General features: G+C 42.5%; 1 protein-coding gene across 19 annotated transcripts in view; it reads right to left on the bottom strand.

Moving 5' to 3' along the window:
• Positions 1 to 20,373, bottom strand: part of MIPOL1 (mirror-image polydactyly 1) — a 291,247-nt gene that overhangs the window by 249,110 nt on the left and 21,764 nt on the right. For 2 of the 19 annotated variants that reach the window (XM_065593309.1, XM_065593321.1), the window contains exons 2-3: positions 3,139 to 3,215; positions 2,545 to 2,654 (exon numbers count right to left, since the gene is read on the bottom strand). The exons of 15 other annotated variants lie outside the window; for them this stretch is intronic. The gene's annotated coding sequence lies outside the window, so the exon portion shown is untranslated. Of the gene's footprint in view, positions 1 to 2,544; positions 2,655 to 3,138; positions 3,216 to 9,400; positions 9,600 to 20,373 lie in introns of all 19 variants that reach the window. 2 more of the 19 variants (XM_065593311.1, XM_065593310.1) reach the window with 2 other exon arrangements.

Raw genomic sequence — 20,373 nt, 5'->3', positions numbered from 1 at the left:
GCCGGAGCCCGCACCCCAAACCCCCTGCCCCAGTTCAAAACCCCCTCCTGCCCCCTAACTCCCTCCCGGAACCTGCACCCCGAACATCCTCCCGCACCCCAACCCCCTACACCAGCCCTGAGCCTGTCCCACACTCCAAATCCCTTGGTCCCAGCCCAGAGCCCCCTCCCACACCCTGAACCCCTCATTTCTGGCCCCACCTGGAGCCTAGGGGAAGCCCCGAGCCTCCCTGCCCCCAGGGGGCTATCTAGCCCGCGACTGATTTTTGATGTAGGTCAGTGGCCCCTGATAGAAAAAGGATTCCCTACCCCTGCACTAGGTAAAATGTTTCTACACAAACATTCTCTTGGGATTACATCTTTGATAGAAATGCTGTATGTGCTAGGAAAATACCATATACAGCTCAATAGATCTGGTTAAAACATGCAATAGTATAAAAGCAATAGATGTCAACATTCTTCAGAGGGGTGAAATTCTAAGCAGTTTGTACTTAAAAGAAAAAAATGGATATAGGTCAACATTAGAACTACAAATTGGTCATGAAAATATGGATCATATGGCAACACTAGATGGAAGAACATATTTGAATTAAAAGGGCAAAATACAAAGTTTACTTAATTTGTGCGTTCCATATTTAGCCTCTGTGGCTTTATTGTCTTTCAAGCAAACAACTCCTGTTTAAGTGACAGGAAACTGAGCTGGCACTCATATAGTTTCCAGTGCATTTTTCGCTTGGTGAAGAAGGGATAAAAGGAATGCAGATTTTGAGTTGGAAGGGGCTGGAATTCTGTCCCTAAACTCAGCAGATTTCTGGGGATTCAACCAATGCTAGTACCATCCACATTGAGGCATAGGGTGAGTTTCACAAGGGGAACTTAGATGCCTAAGTCCAACAGTTAGCCACAACTGGCATTGAGAAAATTCCTGCTCAGCTGCTGCCTAACCCTGCCTAACCTAAGGTGCCTAAGTTTCCACCATTAGAGGGTCCTGAGGTCCTAAATGTTGGCATCTGGGCATGCACATAGCCACTAAGTCCTGACACTGCCCAGTAGCTCAGCACTTAACTCATGCTTACGCCCCAGTAGGATTCACAAATCAGGAATTCTCCACTTATCTTGCCTTCGGGGCGCAGTTCAGTAGGTATGCTTACAGCATGCCCAAACCCACGGAAGAGGAAGAGGTGTTAGTGGTGCCCTTATAACTTTTAGTCTACTGGTTAGAGCACTCACCCAGGATGTCCAAGAGCTGGATTCAAATTCCCCATCTGCTTAATGTGAGTGCTCTAACCACTGGGCAATAGAGTCACTCTCTCTCTTTGGCCCAAGGAATATTTAAGTATTTCTACACAATGGAACAGCTTCAACACAAGAGACAGAGAAACCCACCCTACCATATCCCACAGCACAGGGATTAGGGCACTCTCCTGAGAAGAAGACCCAAGTTCAAATCCCTCCTCCGCATCAGGCAGAGGTGGGATTTGAACCCAGGTCTCCTACATCCTGGGTGAGTGCTTCATCCACTGGTTTTAAGGTAATAAGGAGGGGACAACCTCCACCTTCTCATTTTTTCTTGGAAAAGAACTGACCTGGATTAGGCACCAAACTCCAGGAGGGATTCACAGCGGTGAACCTTTACGTGGAGATGGACACTTCCTTCTGGCCCAAACTTGGGCACCTAAGTCCCTTTCAGAGGCAAGAGCTAGGCTGCACCCCTCCCCTCAGCATTTTCTCCTGGCTAGCCTAGGTGGCTCCTGAGTCAGCACGCTGGTTTTTGTGAATCCCATTCTTAGGCATCTAACTCTCCCCTAGGCATTGTTTCGAGAGCCTGGATGCCTAATTCAGGTTTGTGAATTCCACTAGGCAGCAGGACACTTAAAATGTAGACACTGTGTGTATGTCTACACTACAATTAGACACCCGCAGCTCACCTACTGCTGACTGGGGCTTGCAAGGCTTGGGCTGCAGGGCTGTTTAACTGCAGTGTAGACATCTGGGCTCAGGTTAGAGCCTGGGCTCTAGGACCCTGCAAGGTGGGAGGGTTCCAGAGCTTGGGCTGTAGCCCCAGCCAGAATGTGTACACTGCAATTAAACAGCCCCACAGCCTGAGTCAGCTGGCACGGGCCAGCCATGGGTGTCTAATTGCAGTGTAAACAGACAGTGCAATGCTGAGCAATGCAGCCCTCAAGCCCTTTCCCACCTGTGGTGCCTTCAAGCCCCACTCTTGCTCCTTGGTAGCATAGTTTCTGAACAGCCTTGGAGTAGAGACTCCTCCTGATAGCTGCTACTGCTGCCCCCTGAATCACCCCCAGGGGACTGGGTGTAAATTAATGCTGACAGAGTTAGCACTATCTGACCAGCAAAAGTTCTGTAGGCTGCGGGTAGGGGCTGCCACAGAGCTTGAATGACCATCCTCCCCCCAGCTCTGCCTTCTCCCAAATTGCAGAGACTGATCAATTCCTCTTGGAGATCTTTCCGTGGGCCTGTGAAAAGGTGGCAGTATCTGATGCTAAGGTGGATAGCACTCCCTCCTTACATGCTCCCTTACCTAGAACTCCTCCTTTTTCACATCATCCATCCATAAAAGCAAAGGTTCAGTGTGCTTTCACCAGCCACAGTTTTGCTACTTGCCATGTTGGAAAGATCTTGTAGATATGTCTAGATATAGCACAGTAAAAAAAGAGTTTACACAGACTTAAAAAAAAAAAAAAAAAAACCTGCCTCATCAGGCCACTATACATTTGGAATAGTTCCAAGCCAATATTTGTCCTGTACACTGGATGTAAGTGACAGTTACCATTGACATATTAGAGGGTGCAGGGAGGGAGCCATACAGCAGAGGGAAGATTGTATGCTCTATTGATAAGGAAGTAAAGTTTGAAATTTAGGACTATTTTCATAGGGTTAATTAGATACCAGGATCTTCTAAAATATCCTGAAACGTTTTGCCCCAGGCCAAGCTAAACTAAATCACTTAATCTAGGAGGGTACAGCATATAAAAACAAAAGTTAGTTTATAGAATAATTTCCCCAGGGAACAAACAGCCTGTTTTGTTTTGTTTTTTTGTATTCCCGTGGAAGCCAAGTTTTGATGAAGTGACACACTCCTCCACAAAAGGCTTATATTTCCAACAAAACTTACCAGAAAATCAAAAGTCTATAAGCACCCAGAGCAAGTTCAGATCAATCTATGAAGACAGCTGGTATGAAAAGTCCCTACTGTTTAAAAGAAAAAGATTACCAGAAATAATTATAATAATTATTTTACATACATATCAAACATATAATAAAAAACACCAGACTCAAGTTTTCATTTACATACAGTAGAACTGTTTTACTATTTTATTGATATATTAAAATCAGTGCCCCTCATGTCCCTGGTAGGTTTTTTTAGGTGGGGGGGAAAGCATTTTTTAAAAAGACTCTATACACAATAAACACGCTCTGTCTCCTTCCTGCCCTCTAACCCCCATAACAAACTCCATTTGCACCTTAATTTATTAATCCTCTTCTGACCATATGTTCTGCCCTCCTTCTCCTGAATTTTCTTTTGTTTCCTATTTCATTTCTTTTTCTCACTTTGTCTTCTGCTCTTTGCTCCTCGCTCCTCCTCCCTCCAAACCAGAGTCGGAGACCTCCTGGACTATGATCAGGGAGACTGGCTGGATCCCCTGACGCTCGCTCAGCGCATGGGGCTCTCCAGACCTTGTACTCCCCAGCACGTATTTCAGGAGGTGAGGGCCGCTTTACTGCCCACTGCTTGGGTCTTCCTTGACCGGATCCTGCGAGAGGGCACGCTCCGTCCACCCTCCACCCCAGGCCCTCCAGACCTTTTCATTGGGCCCCTGCCCGGTAGACCTGCCAGGCCATCCCACCCTTTTACCGCGAGCCGGCTGCACGAGTTGCCGGTTCGGTTCCAGACCGCGCCACAAAAACATCTGTACACGCTCGTCCTCCACACACCCTTCGTGTCCTCACCTTCGCGTCCCGCCCCGACAAAAAAACAAGCAAGCACTGTCCTGAGGTTTTGAAAGAGGTGTCTATGCTGTTTCCTTTCACTTTCTTTCCCCCTACTTTAAATTCCATCTTCTCTCTCCCTATACTTTCCCCCTCAAGTATATTTTTCCTGCTAGGCCTCATCATCTCCACTCGCCACATTTCCAATCTGGCCAAATATTAGCCCAAAGAGCTTTCTGGCATCCGAGCTTGGATAAACCCCCAAATCATCCATGCCAGGGCAGTGTGGAAAACCACTGCTGAAGTCATAACCTGCTTTGATCAAGCATGAAATAGTCCATTTTAGCATCTAAATGGCCATCATTAGGCTTCAATGCAAAACACCCCTTGAGATGAAGATGGGCAGCTGGAAATTCTCAAAGCTATTGTTTCAGCCATGCAGTAAGACAGGACTCAGTGCATCAGTTTCCACTGTCCCCACAACCAGACAATTGTTTCTGCAACCTTGAAGGTTTAAAAAAACCATTTTTAAACATTAAATGTTTTGGTTTCCCTTCATATAATAACAGGCGTACCATAACAATTCCAGTTGGTAACAATTAACAAGCACAACGATACAATATAAAGCCATATTCCTGACATACAACAATAACACATATTTGTTTTCTGTTTTCTGTTGTAAGACAGTAGAGGAAAAGAATCATAGGAAATGATGGGAGGATGGAACATGGCATGGCAGACACTATTCCACCTGTGCGTGATATTCCTTTTATCATGAAACAAGGGCATCAATCTGTAACTGTTTCCAGCACTGTTTTAGCAGGCCCATCAACAGAGTTCCCAATAAATATCGGCTTCTCACAGTGATCTGTCAGCTTAGTTTCTGAGTAATGAGACCAGACCCCAAGAATACTGGTTTGCAGGGCAGCCCAATTTGATCTCTGATACAGATAGAACTGAAATACTGACCAGACTTTCTGAAATTATTTGATTAAAGTAAAAGTCCAGAGTTATTTCCCATTTACTGTATCGTAGGAAAGGACTGAAATGAAAGCAGGTAAAAAATGTTGATATGATTAAAGTGAAACTCCAAAACAAACTTTAGAAATGGTTTAGGAGACATCTGATAATATAGATATATTATCTTCTCTTCACAAAATCCACTGTACAATAGATCACAAGAGAATCTAAAATTTCCTAATTCTCTAAATTACAACTTTCACTACCAACAAAACAAATCAATACTATTTTATTCCCCCCCTCCCATCCCCCAATGTACTGAAAGAATGAAACTAAAGCAATAGAATGGCATCATAGCATGGTATCATGTCCCACACAAGCATGCAAAGGAGTGTCTCAGTGCTGGTATCATAACAAACATGTCTACATACATGTGGGCCATAATTTTAAACACAACCTATATTTCACAATCAAAACAACACAGACATTTTCAGTAGTTTTGAGAGACACAAGAAAGTTTGGAGGAGACGTGGGGAGGGGGGAGATGACAAATTTAGAAATGAAGTCGAGGAGCTGCAAATCTACTGGCTAAACTGACAGTATCCAAATTTTCTTCAGCCATAATCTACTCTTTACAAATAATCTTCCATTTTTTGATAGCCAAATTATTAAAAACATAAAACAAACACGCAGTTCTTGAACCGTCTCTAATTTCTGCACTATATTTAAGGTATCAGGTGTCCAGTTTTCCACTGGTACGCCCAGTTGAAAAGGGACCCTGGCAGCTTTGGTCAGCACCGCCGACTGAGCCGTCAAAAGTCTGGTCAGCAGCACAGCGGGCTTAAGGCAGGCTCCCTGCCTGCTTTGACTCTGCATGACTCCTGGAAGCAGCAGCATGTCCCCCCTCCGGCTTCTATGCATGGGGGCAGCCAGGGGGCTCTGCACGCTATCCCCACCCCAAGCGCTAGCTCTGCAGCTCCCACTGGCCAGAAACCACGACTAATGGGAGCTGTGGGGGTGGCGCCTGCGGACAGGGCAGCACACAGAGCTGCCTGGTCATGCCTCTGTGTTGGAGCTGGAGAAGGGATGTGCCGCTGCTTCCAGGAGCTGCCTGAGGTAAGCGCAGCCCAGAGCCTTCACCCCTGACCACCACCCCCTGTACCCTAACCCCTTGTCCCAGCTCTGATCCCCCTCCCGCGCTCCGAACTCCTCGGTCCTTGCCCGAAGCACCCTCCTGCACCCCAAATCACCAGCCCCACCCCAGAGCCTGCACCCCAGCCGGAGCCCTCACTCCTCTCCGTGCCCCAACCCCCTGCCCCAGCCCTGATCCCCCCTCACCCTCTGAACCCCTCGGTCCCAGACCAGAGCACCCTCCTACATCCCAAACTCCTCATCCCCAGCGTCACCCCAGAGCCCGCACCCCCAGCCGGAGCTCTAACCCTTCCAATGCCTCAATCTGCTGCCCCAGCCCTGATCCCCCTCCCACCCACCTAACCCCTTGGTCCCAGCCTGGAGCACCCTTCTACACCCAAAATCCCTCATCCCCAGACCCACCCCTGGCATCAGATACTGCCACCTTTTCACAGGCCCACAGAAAGATCTCCAAGAGGAATTGATCAGTTTCTGCAGTTTGGAGAAGGCAGAGCTGGGGGGAGGATGGTCATTCAAGCTCTGTGGCAGCCCCCACCCGCTGCCTACAGAACTTTTGCTGGTCAGATAGTGCTAACTCTATCAGCATTAACTTGCACCCAGTACCCTGGAGGTGATTCAGGGGGCAGCAGTAGCAGCTATCAGGAGGAGTCTCTACTCCAAGGCTGTTCAGTAGTCCAAATCCTCAATCCATCAATACTTAATTTCTCCCTTTCCCCATGATACCTAGGGCGCTGCTAGTGAAAACATATTATTGTAGCTTGATGAAAAGGACAATCTCTATTTGTAAACTGGGCTTCTATGATTAATCAATATGCAGCTTGCTAAGCTGACACTATAGTTATAGGAGAGAAGAGATTGTCCAACTTCTCTTTTCTAGGTAAATTTCAAGTAGAGAATCTTGCTGAAACAAGCTAGGTTGTCCATGTCTCAACAAGAAAAATGTTTGCATATGTTTGATTGTTTGCCATAACATATTGGTAGCAAAAACCTATTTTGTTTGGGTTTGAGGATCTGAACCATAGATAGAAATTTCTCTGGCAATGTGTAACCCAGGGATTGGCAACCTTTGGCACACGGCCCATCACGGAAAGCCGCTGGCGGGCCAGGATGGTTTGTTTACCTGCAGTGTCCACAGGTTCGGCCGATCGCAGCTCCCACTGGCCGCGATTTGCCGCTCCAGGCCAATGAGGACCGTGGGACGCGACAGCCAGCACATCCCTCGGCCCGCACCCACTGGTCTGGAGCGGTGAACCACGGCCAGTGGGAGCTGCGATTGGCCGAACCTGCAGACGCTGCAGGTAAACAAACTGCCCTGGCCCGCCAGCAGGTTTCCCTGACGGGCCGCGTGCCAAAACTTGCCAATCCCTGGTGTAACCTAAAACTTATCTGTACTCCACCCTCAGGTAAATGACCTCAGAAGAATACTTTAAGGGTTTTTTATTCATTATGTGTGAATCATGATTTTCTATTCACATTTCTGGCCCAGGAAATATGCTTGTCATGTGTGTGTCATATGCACCATATAAAGGCTTGCAATTGATCGTTATTCAAGTTACAATAAAGGAATGTTTTAACAAAGCAGGTCTGTTCAGCTTCTTCATGATCTAGGTTGCATAACTTTATAAATGATGGAAGGATCATGTAACTAGACTGTTCCATTTATTCACATTATGTATTGCATATAAGATTTAAATAATATAATTTAATTGAGGATAAAAAGAAAATACAGAAATCATGAGATGAATAAATAGTTCTGTGATAGGTGGTGCTGGTAATGTCACCGATAGTTACGGTTGGCCACTGGTTCACATTATAAAACTCTATTTAGTTGCTTATAACTCTGACAAACTAACAATTTAGGCTGAAATTTTCCATTCTCGTTGTCTGCCTCCAGTAGATGTTTTTTTTAAAAAACCTTCAGCTGAAAAGGTGTATCTTTTTCCAAGTATAAGATTAGGGAAAAATCCATTGTTTTGCACATTTTAAAAAATGATTACACCTATTTCATTGAGAAGTTCTAGCACATTCATGTTTTTCAGCAGGGGATGAAATTTGGCACAGAGATCACTCTAGTTTTCAGGACGCACCTCTTGCTGTTCCTGTGAAAGTCTTCCTAAATTTGGTCAAGTTATAAGCCTTTGAAAAATATCTCAGTTCACACATGCTCAGTAGAGCTTGTTTGAGTTTCGCAGCTAAATTATCTGAAGATTCCTTCTGCACTGAGCATGCTCCATTTTAGGACTGCAGAGGATGAGCATGGCTTTCCCTGCAATTGCTCCTCTCATCTGCCAGGTACCGGAAATGAGGTAGATTGTCTTTTCTTTGCTCTCTGCTCCCCTTCCTGGTGCCCTGGCAGTGGGGACAAAGAAGAAGACACACTGGAATGCAGAGAGGCGAGAAATGGGCAGAGAATAGGGGATTGTAGAAGCTGAGGGTGTGAGAGCAGCAGAGAAGGGACACGAGTTGGTGGATTGGAGCAAAGGAGGTTTGGTGGGGCACTCTAGCTGTAGGGGAGGCAAGAACCAAGGGATGGGGCTTGGATATGAGCAGAAGGCTAAGGGGTTACGGAGCCAAGGGACAGAATGGTCTATAAATGCTAGAGAACACTCCCCTGTAAAGCCTGAATCCAGGAGTCCTTCGTCTCTCCATTTGTCTGTTATCAGCAAATACTGGTGAAATCCACTGGTAAAGTGTATGTCTCATCCTGTTCTAGTTCACATTATAGAGAATAACAGCCTACTACTGCTACTGGTTAATCTAAGTGCATAGTTGAGGTCTATGCTGTAGAAATGAAGATCAGAACCCTGTTGATCAACTGGAGATCAATATGATTTAACATGATGGAATTTATTTTTTCAATTTTTTTAGGAAATCACATTGTTGTTTTTCTCAATGCTAAACAAATGTGAAGTTTGTCAAGTCAAGCACTCCAAAGCTACGAAATGCCAGAATTAAGGACCCCTGCCTTATTCAGTGAATGAGTAGTCATTCATGAGACAATTCTGGTTCATTCCCAGAGCACTGAGGCAGGGGTCCTGTGGAAAAAAATATATATGTTCATTTAATTAAAGACTCTATCATAATGCATATGCTGACAAGGATGCCAGATTAATGTTGCAGAGGGAACTTTAATTCTGGCACTTCCTTGCTTGACTTTGTATCTTAATGTTTTTTTAGTGCATTTTTATGTAGTAGTAAAGTATATAGACAAAGTATTGTGCTGACAGGGTAGAAAGTAGAACTTCATTATGTACCAATATGTTGGCTTTGTAGCCAACTGCATTCACCTACTGCATGGACCTTTTGCTTCTTTGTGTTTTAAAATACAATATTACCTTGTGAGTCTGAAGTCTTGGTGGCAATGATGGTGATTTCCAGATTCAGGTTTTCTTTATCATTCTCTTTTCAGCAAGAAATTCAGCCTTGTAAAAAGACATCTGATATACTTCCAGGTTTAACCCTACTAAAGGCAGGGTGTGTGAAATTGCAGAATGTTGTGGAGTCTTTTTTTAAAAAATGTCTTCTGTACACAGTCTGAAAGAGAGATACCCCTACAATATGTGTATCTTATATACTGTGTATTTGATATTCCTTTAAGTTAATATATATGTAAATAATATTGGCATGAAAATTTACCAGCCCAGCCAAATATTTATTCACCTACCCTATACTGGTAGAAAGCCCCTAACATTTACTTTGACTATCAAAAAAGTATTGCTTGCAAGTGGGTGAGTAGGATTGTGCTAGGCTGGTGTCTGTATGAATAGAATATTATTATAAAAAGTACAATGAAGGTCTTGAAAAACTGTTCAAAAACCTACTATCCAGGAAAGAGAGGGGTATGTTTACACTGCAATTAGACATCCATGGCTGGCCTGTGCCAGCTGACTTGGGCTCAAGCTAAGAGGCTGTTTAATTGTGGTGTAGATGTTTGCTACAGCCCAAACTCTAGGACCCTCCCACCTTGCAGTGTCTAGAACCTGGCCTCCTGCTCAAGCCCAAATGCCTGCACCACAGTTTAACAGCCCTTAGCCCAAGTCAGGTGGCATGGGCCAGCTGCCGGTTTTTAACTGACGTGTAGACACACCCAAAGAGGTCAGTGGCCTCACAGAGAGGTCCAGCAGAAACTCCCTGGTGATAAGCCCAGCCCCCTGCCTGCCTTTCCCAGCTGGATGTTGGGATTTCTATCAAGGTGTTGTCTCTGGGCCCTGACCAGTGGGGAAGGAGGAGGTGTGATAGTTCTCAGGATAGCCAGGACTGAGAATCACCTTGCTACTCTCTGCCTCCAGCATGAGTACTTTGCTTTGTACTGAACTGGGTGTCAGCTCCCTGACACCACCAGCCTATTAGCCACTCAAGAACAATTCATGGAAGGTTCTTCTTTTGTATTGGCTTCCGGCTAGTAGATGTAAACCTTAAGTTTCACCTCAACTTTTGCTGTAGCTGCTGTGGGACAACTCATGGCAATATGCATTTGCAGGGCTGGGTCCTTTTCATTTTCATCATCCATTTAAATTCTGAACACTGTTTTCATCATATTTAATTCCTGAAGAGATCCAGCACTTATCTGCCTTTTTCATTAGGCTCTAGCTTGCTTTAAAAATATCTTATTCTCCTGGGATGGTCCCAGACTGCCCACCCGGTGTTCTTATCTAAGTACTTTTCCCCTTTTCCCTGTTAGCACTCTTTAGTGGTATGTATAGTCTGTGAGAAACATCTGTGTTACATTTACAAAAAAACACTAGTCTGCTTATCATAGCTAAATAAGCAACAGCACATGATAGGGCATGTGTTATACCCTTTGCCTTAGGTGTGATATAAGGCACAAGGCTAATGTAGAGTGTTTTCAACACCTGTGAAGTATTGTTAATGGAGTATAACACATGGACCCTGAAATGCATTATGCTTTTCATAGCTTTGTTTTTTCTTGCCAATTTTAAAATGTTGGGCTATTTTTGTAGTGGGTGGGGGGAGCATTTACTTGCTGGATGTGTTTACAGTACTTATCAAGCATCTTAAATTGAAGAGAGGAGCCCAGTAATTGCTACTGAAGCTTTACAGATCTGCAGACAAACATATGCTTTCATTTACACCAGTGCACGCCTATTGGCTTCAATGAGTCAGAAGTAGCATGTAAGTGGGGGAAGAATTTGACACTTAAGTCTCTGGATTTTTTTTCTCCTCAAGCATTTAGTTCAAATATGAAGTCCAAGTTAATTCTCCTCACAAAGCCAGTCCAGTCCCGTAGTAGTGTCTTTTTTTATTTGCCTGCTCCTCATTCCCTCTATAGATTTCGAATGATTGTTTTAACTCTGGTGTGGCCGGCCTCTATAAGTGTAGTATGACACAGAAATGGAGAGGATCAACCATTCTGGATGTGTCCACTGCACATCCAACAGTTTATGATAAAAAAAGAAGTGCATTCTTATTTGGAAAACCATCTGTCAGGCACATGAGAAATACTATTGTGCTGATTGTAAGGGATGCAAAAGGGCTTCCAGCTTTTCTGTTCTATGTCTAGAATGGATTGAGTGCATGTAACAGGACTGTATGTGTTTACAGTTACTGGCAATATAGTTAGGGTTGCCAACTTTCTACTCACACAAAATCAAACACCCCTGCCCCACCCTGCCCCTCCTCTGAAGCCCCACCCCTTCTCCAAGGCCCCACCCCCGCTCATTTCATCTGTCCCTCACTCGCCCCACCCTCACTCGCTCATTTTCACTGTGCTGGGGCAGGAGGTTGAGGTGTGGGAGGGGAAGCAGGCTCTGGCTGGGGGTGCGGGCTCTGGGGTGGGACCAGAAATGAGGAGTGCAGGGTGTGGGAGGGGGCTCAAGGCTGGGGGGTGGAGCCGAGGGGTTCGGAGTATGAGAGGGGGCTCTGGGCTGAGGCAGGGAGTTGGAGTGTGGGAGGGGGTATGGGCTCTGGGCTGGGGGTGCGGATTCTGGGGTGGTGCCAGGAATGAGGGGTTCAGAGTGAGGGAGGGGGCTCTGGGCTAGGGCAGGGGGTTGGGGTGTAGGGGTGTGTGAGGGCTCCAGCTGGGGTTGCAGACTCAACCTACATTTTCAAATATATTGATTTCAATTACAACACAGAATACAAAGTGTCCACTTCTCACTTTATATTATTATTTTTTATTACAAATTGTATGTCTCCGGATCTATTTTACCCGCATACTGTCATATATTTCAGGTTACATAGTCTTGGATGATGACTCAGCACATGTTAATTTTAAGAACACTTTATTTAATTAAATTAAAATTAAATTAAATAAATTACAATATCTGCAGATATTTCACTGCAGATTTGTCAAAATGCAAAGAAGGTACAAATGTGAGATTTCTAAAGATAGCTACAGCACTCGATCTGAGGTTTAAGAATCTGAAGTGCCTTCCAAAATCTGAGAGAGACAAGGTGTGGAGCATGCTTTCAGAAAGTCTTAAAAGAGCAACACTCCGATGTGGAAACTACAGAACCTGAACCACCAAAAAAGAAAATCAACCTTCTGCTGGTGGCATCTGACACAGATAATGAAAGTGAACATGCGTCGGTCCACACTGCTTTGGATTGTTATCGAGCAGAACCCGTCATCAGAAATGGACGCATGGCCCCTGGAATGGTGGTTGAAGAATGAAGGGACATATGAATCTTTAGCGCACCTGGCATGTAAATATCTTGCAACACCGGCTACAACAGTGCCATGAGAACGCCTGTTCTCACTTTCAGGTGACATTGTAAACAAGAATGAGGCAGCATAATCTCCTGCAAATGTAAACAAACTTGTTTGTCTGAGCGATTGTCTGAACAAGAAGTAGGACTGAGTGGACTTGTAGGCTCTAAAGTTTTACACTTTTATTTTTGAATGCAGTTTTTTTGTACATAATTCTATATTTGTAAGTTTGACTTTCATGATAAAGAGATTGCACTACAGTACTTGTATTAGGTGAATTGAAAAATACTTTTTCTTTTGTTTTCTTTTACAGTGCAAATACTTGTAATCAAAAATAAATATAAAGCGAGCACTGTACACTTTGTATTCTGTGCTATAACTGAAATCAATATATTTGAAAATGTAGAAAACATCAAAAATATTTAAATAAATGATATTCTCTTATTGTTTAACAGTGTGATTAATCACGATTAATTTTTTTAATTCTGCAATTAATCACAATTAATTTTTTTAATCGCTTGATAACCTTAATATACAGTAAACTAGACTCAGAAATCAAGCAGGTAGGTGGCCTTTCCCAACTTACTTAATGCAAACTCATCCTTTCCCTGAGGTTGAGTTTTATTAATATGGAGATAGCTGTGATATGGGGTATAGCAGAGGAAGAGAAAGTATATGATAAGCTGCCATGATTGCTGGAACATCCCACCCCATTACTATGTGTGGATCCTACTGCCAAATGTTAAGTGGGTTCCACTGATTACTGAGGCACTACCCCAGCTCACGTGGTGACAGGTGAAAGGGTCTCTGCTATCTGGTATGGAGGGGGAGAAGACAGGACTTCAGTATCATAAATATCCTTCCAGTATCATAAGAGTCCAGGATGGGCCTGCACAGTGGAAAGTAAAGTGGGCTGCAGTGGTTATGGGACACACCCACTTAGGGCAGTGCAGGCTTTGTTCCATCTCCTCTCCTCTCGCTGGCTATGCAATGTGAGAGGGGCTGTGGAAGGGCAGTACTAGCAGAATTATGATTGAATATCCTTAATTCATTCCTAGAGGTACCAGACAGGGATTGAAGAAACAAGTTACATTTGCAGCAACTGCTGCAGTCACAGAAGTAGCAAATGCTTTATATTTTTACAGGCTGGGTTGGTTGCAAAGCAATTTTTGCTGTCTACCCCACAAATGTAAGCTATTTCAGTCCATGACTGTCACACTATTGTGCACAGTGCCAACCCAAGGACTGTGTGGAGGGTGAGAGAGGTGACTCTGGAATCTACCTCAAACTTAACTGCCCTCTTTGACCAAAATGGTACATGCAGAGCGGATCTTTAGTCACCACAGCTTCCTGCTGCAAAAGTAGAGCAGAGCTGCAAATTCTTTTCAATCTTAGCCATCAGTTTGCACTGGTTTCTGTTTCAAGGCTCTCTCTATCAGATTCTCTTTTACCAGGCTTACAGGTAAGATCTATTAATAAAGGTTCTTTGTGAGTTCCTGTGAACCCCCTCATATCATTGCTTCTACCAAAAAGATGGCACAAACTTTTGTAATTCTCAACAGTTGTTCTATATTTATCAAGAAAGAACTACATCACTTCATTTTTGTTAAAAGTAATTTACCAAAATGCCACAGCAAAATATGTAAATATGTAGGCGGCTGGATTACAAGTAGCATGTGAACCAACATGTCTCTCTCCAATTTTTGACAAAATAAAGACAAAGGATCATTTCCCAGGAACTTGTGCTTACGTGCCACGTGTGTTACCTGAAATCACACTCCTCGTAAAATAATGTTCATTGAACTATGCTGATAGACAACTTCACAGAGCCGTCTGCCTCCAGGTAATGTTAATTTGGCAACTTATAAAGTAGGCTGAGAATGTGGCAATGGTATATATAAAAGGGATTTATTAAAGGGGTACAGTAACAGTATACAGGAACACTTTAAAAATATTAATGAGTATATAACTATTATTGAAGGGAATATATAAATTACAGGTGATCTGATTTAGTTTTCAGGAAGCCTACCTGATGCTATTGTCTTCTGGCATCAACTGCTTATAGTTTTATTTTTTTGGCAGAATTTGGTTCACTTGAACTATTTCCAAAGAGGAGTAGTTGTATTGCAACTTCAAATCTGGTGTACGGTGAGAGAGGTGATATTCTCCCAAAACTCAAACTTGTAATTAGCAATGCTACCCTCTCTGTAAGAAAGGTTGTGATATATTTACAGCAGCAGTCTCTCTTAAATCAGAGGCTGCACCTGCCCATACTAGATTTGGTCCAGTCAACAGCAGTTTCTGATCCTGACTGACCCTGTACAAGTAGCTTATCTGATTTTCTCTAGGTGGTCCTGGCCAAGTGTCCCCCCACAGTCTTAGTGCTGCAGCAAAATTTACATTAATCTCTTTTTAATAAAGATACTTTATTTTTTGGCTACAAATAATATGTGGGATGACACTAGGGGCATTAATACATCTCCACTCCCTTATAACACTGAAAATACCTGACTCTGTAACATTATAATGAATGTGGAGTGTATATAATAACAAGGGCAATGTATTTCAATCTCATTTTATTCACTTTATATTTCCAACAAAAGAAATGTATTTTGCAAATGAAAGTGCTTCTATCTACTGACCTTGGCATTCATCGGGACCATACTGTGATTTATATTGAAAATTCCAAGACTTTATCTAATCTTATAAATAAATGTAAAATACATAAAACAATTATCCTAGAGTAAAATTGAATTTTATCTCTCTGTAATCAGCTTTTGTCTATGCTACACATTTCTATATTTGAATACAATTCAAAATTAATAACAGCTATAATTTATTTTCTGACTTTTCATTATCTTGACATTTTAACAATCTTTTTTTATATACATAGGCTTTACTTTATCTAGGGCTTCAACCCCACAGTTGATTTTTAGCCATGTACAATGTACTCTTCCAGAATACCTGTTCAAGGAATAAGCCTGTTAAAAGAATACATTTCCAATCTAGCAAACCAAAATATATAGTATCAAGAAATAAAAGGACTTCATTGTAAAGGAAAAATCAGAGTAAAGAAGACTTTGTAGTGCTGCATGTCAATGATCCGAATACTGTGTGTACTTCAACATCTGCCTACAGCAAACTGAATTAAAGAGAGAAACTGGCTTTGATTGATTTCCTCGCTTTTAGAAGTTTCCCCAGTTAGGAACATAAGATTAGCCAGTGCTCCATATAATAACAATACTTAGCTCTTATCAGTAGATCTCAAAGAGCTTTACAAGGGTAGGTAAGTATCATGCATCCACATTTTACAGATCAGGAAAGTCAGGCAATAACTTTCCCAATATCACCCAGCAAGCAAGTGGCAGAGCCAGAGCCAGGAACAGAACCTAGATCTGCTGAATCCCAGTCCAGTGCTCTATCCACTAGAGCATACTGCCTCCTCTGTCTAGTATACTGCCTCTGACAACAGCCAGTATCAGATGCTTCTGAAGAAGGTACAGATACATGAAATACCAAAATAGAGCACTATGGAATAAGCTGCCAACAAAAGTTTCTTCCCTCTCAATTAAAGGCTGACTTATGTCCTGAAGCATGAGGGTTTATATTCCTTCCACATTTTCTCTACATATTTCTAAATAAAATATTTTCATCAGAAGCTAGTAAAAAGAACCTTTAATGATGTAAAAAATGTCTTTTTTCCATTTTTTTTTTTTTGGTAAAAAATTGCCAATCTTGTTAACCCCCCCCCCCCCCCGTTTTTGCAAAAATGTCATGGCCCTTTTCAAACTTGTATTACATGACTGTGTATACATGTTATGATTACATAATTATATATAGGACTCTACAAGTACACAGCACTCATCACAGGAGGCATGGTACTTGTCCGAGAAGCTTACAGTTTAGCTCAGGTATTAACAGTGGTTAACACTTGAGGTACATGGGTGGCATTGGCACGATCAGTGTTGAAAATCCACCATTGGAAGGCTTCACCAAAGAAGTATTGTTCAAAGAACGATATGAAAGAGGAAAGGGGGAGGGGTCAGTTGGCGATTGAGTCAAGATGCCAAATATATTCTACTCCCACTAACTTCAGCTGAAGCTGGGGGTGTTCAGAATCCTGACATGATTTCTCAGCACCCTGAAGGATCCAGTCCTTAGTGAGTATGTTGTAAAGGGAAGTTTGAGGCATAAAAGTTAGCATAAAAGAAAGTGCATAGCCCATAGCAGGAGGAGACAACAAAAAGGAGAAGTTAGGAGAAAAAATTGAAAGAGGGAAGGTAGGCTAAAGCAGAGCTGAGTAGAGCCTTAAAAGTGAAGGCAAGGAGCTTGATCTTTAACCCCATTCAGGCACACCCTTCGATCACACAAAAATACAGTGCTGATGTCATAGAAAGTCCTCAAACAGCATGGACAAAAACACAAAAAAATCTTGAGTAAATAAAAATGAAGAACAGATCTGGCTCAGCTGCAAGGTTGTGTTTCAAGAAACTGGACAAGTATTGCTCAGGCAGCATTCTGTAGGGCAGGGGTTCTCAAACTTCATTGCATCGCGACCCCCTTCTGACAACAAAAATTACTACACGACCCCAGGAGGGGGGGACCAAAGCCTGAGTCTGCCTGATTCCCACTACCCCAGGTGGGGAAGCCAAAGCCCGAGTCCCACTACCCAGGGCAGGGAAAGGGTCAAAGCCAAAGCCTCAGGGCTTCAGCCCCAGCCAAGGGGCCTGTGACCTGAGGGCTGAATCCCTCAGGCTTCGGCCCCAGGTGGTGGGGCTTGGGAATCAGCCCCAAACCCCAGCAAGTCTAAGCCAGCCCTGGCAACCCCATTAAAATGGGGTTGTGACCCACTTTGGGGTCCCAACTCACCGTTTGAGAACTGCTGCTGTAGGGCATTAAAATGGATAAGGGAAGGGAGTAAGGAAGGAAACTGGCTGTGTAAATGCCACCTGTGCACCAATGGTGGATTGGTAATTGCATTAGTATCAAAGGAGGCTGCTCACCTTGCCTCCCTAGTTGCAGGAGGACTGTCATAACCATAGTGGTCTAGACTGTTGAATAAAAACAGCACTCCCAAGAATGAGTGACCTTGAGTCTGAAGTGGCCCTGGGTCAGAGTGAGGCATGGTTAGGAAGAAGCCCATTGAATTCCTTAGTGGTAAACCCAGCAAGGAGAGACAGAAAAAGTATGAAAGAACACTGTAGTTAACTAAAGAAAAGGTTAAAAAAAATAAACAATATTTGTGCAGCTTAGCATTTATTTGTGATCTGCTGGTGCAACTCTATGTTCGATGGTAAAACTATGAAGCTCTTGGTTGCTTGACAAGACAAGCTACAAGCTTGAATGAAATGCTCAGCTTAAAGAATTAGAATAAAGCTGATGACTGATGTGTTACTGAATGTGACGGGCTGTCATCCGTTTTAAACAGGATCTTTGCTAGGATGTACTGAAAGCAGTTTTTCCATTACCCTGAACATACTAAAGCTTTTTCCAATGACATCTGACTTCAGACTATAGAAAAGACCCGCTCAAACTGTTGCTATTTAAATAAAACAATGAAACAGGAATTGAGCTAATTTGAATAATTAATCATTCAAACCAGAACTGTATATTTGTGATTAATTCATACCCAATCCACAAAAACATACAAACCAAAACTATACACTAATTTTCTAATTACCTCTAAAAATTACAAGATACAAGCTATTTTAATCATTTATTTGCCCACCCAAACCCTACTGATATAGGTGATTCCATATTTTGAAATATCCGATTATTGCATCAGACAGTATTATAAACAATGAAATACAGTGTTAACTGATGCGGGAATGCATCTGGTACCACCCGTTCTTAGTATTACTGTTAGACTATGCATAAAAGATAGTGATACAGAGGTTCTGCAATTTTCTTTTCAAATTAAGAAAGATTCATTAAAGAAAGTCATGGAGTGGAATTGTGTAATAACATAAACGAGATAAGAAATCAACCTGCATTTCTCTGGCCTGGCTAAACTAAATTTGGACTTAAGTTTAACCTTTGTTCAGGGTGATTAGAGCATATATATTGATGCTCATTTTTAGGATCTGCATATCAATCTAAAATAAATAATTAATTAGAGTTGCCTCTGGGCAGTGCCTTATACCAGTACTTTACAAAAACTGTAGCCTGCCACAGGTAGTTTTGGCACAGAAAATACCTGGCCTACAAATGCTGGCAATTCCTTAAGTAAGAATTCCCTTTCCCCATTAGATTGTACGTACATACATTGTGTGAGGAATTAGGTGGTGATGATATTTTAGGTGATCTTTTCACACAAGATCAATGTTAAAGACAAATGAAAAATGAGTTTTGTGGCCTGATCCAGGGTCTCTACATCACAGAACTTCCACATGTAGAAAATTGGCACAACTGATTATCACTGCAGTAACACCAACGATATAGGTCAGAACTCAAATACATTAGCAGAGCTAAGAGGGAAAGCTTGCCCAGCATCTCTGCAATTTGCTTACGCCAAGCCATCGCAGTTAGTGAATCCAAATTTCAAGAACATTAAATTCACTTGCAACTTTCAGGACAATAAAGTCAAATAATATATTACAGCCTTGAAGATGTCATAATAAGGCTCAGATTGTTCTTTCCTTTAGTTATTGGGCAGCCCTCTGCATACAGTTAGTAGATTAACATCTGACTTAAATTTCATACCATATTATTGTGGAAAAAGAGCAGTATGTGCAAGTAGAAAAACAGTCATTTTGAATCCTGTTTGGTTCTAAATCAGGTAAGTGAATCTGTTAGAATGAATGCTACATTAGGGATTTTTAAAGCTCAATCTTGCCCTAAGATGTATGGCACTCGATATTTAGCAATATACATCTATACCTATATGTCTCAGGGGAAGAGCTGCATACTTACATTGCAAAAGTATTTGCACCTGCATGAAAATAATTAAATGTATGTCACAATAAAAACAATCAAAAGTGGCAAAATAATTAGAATTAACAGTTTAATAATTAATTGCCATACATTTCTTTAATACCTTTAGTCTCAAAGAATCCCAAATGCTCAAATATAAAAAAAAATACATAAAATTCTACCACTAAGATGTAATTACCTCTGAGGTGAAATAGAGCAACTTTTCAACAGCAGCAATACACCTCAGTTTAAAACAGGAAGTGAAGTTTATTTAATTCAGTTGAAAGTGTAGGTAGAAAGGAACCTGGCCAGATACTAAGACCTCTGTTTTAGACCTTGTCGGGAAGGATGGCACATCCTGCTATCACATTGCCTCTAGTCACCACACTATAGCTTTGGTTAGGTAATGGGTCTGTGAACAGTTCCATCTGCTGATCCACACAGCCACTACTTAAGACTCTGTGGATGGAGGCCAGTTTCTTCATAGCTCTGGTTACTTTAATTTTTCTTTTTTAAAAACATTTTTCTTAAAAAAAAGACAATAATCAGTTCCAGACACTGACGAAATATCCATTTGGAAAGGTCCTATACAGTGTTTCTCTCCTCCCATTCCCAGATTTTGCTCCACAAAACACCTGTTGGTGGGCACCAGCCAAATCATTTTAAAAGAAGTTTAAATACTTTCCTAATATTTTTCCGTGTAAGCAATTGCTACAGTTTACTACA

The sequence above is a fragment of the Chrysemys picta genome, chromosome 4, assembly GCF_011386835.1.
Source record: "Chrysemys picta bellii isolate R12L10 chromosome 4, ASM1138683v2, whole genome shotgun sequence".
In the NCBI taxonomy this organism is placed as follows: domain Eukaryota; kingdom Metazoa; phylum Chordata; order Testudines; family Emydidae; genus Chrysemys; species Chrysemys picta.
The sequence above is the reverse complement of the archived record's forward strand: the minus strand, read 5'-3'. Positions and strand labels throughout refer to the sequence as shown.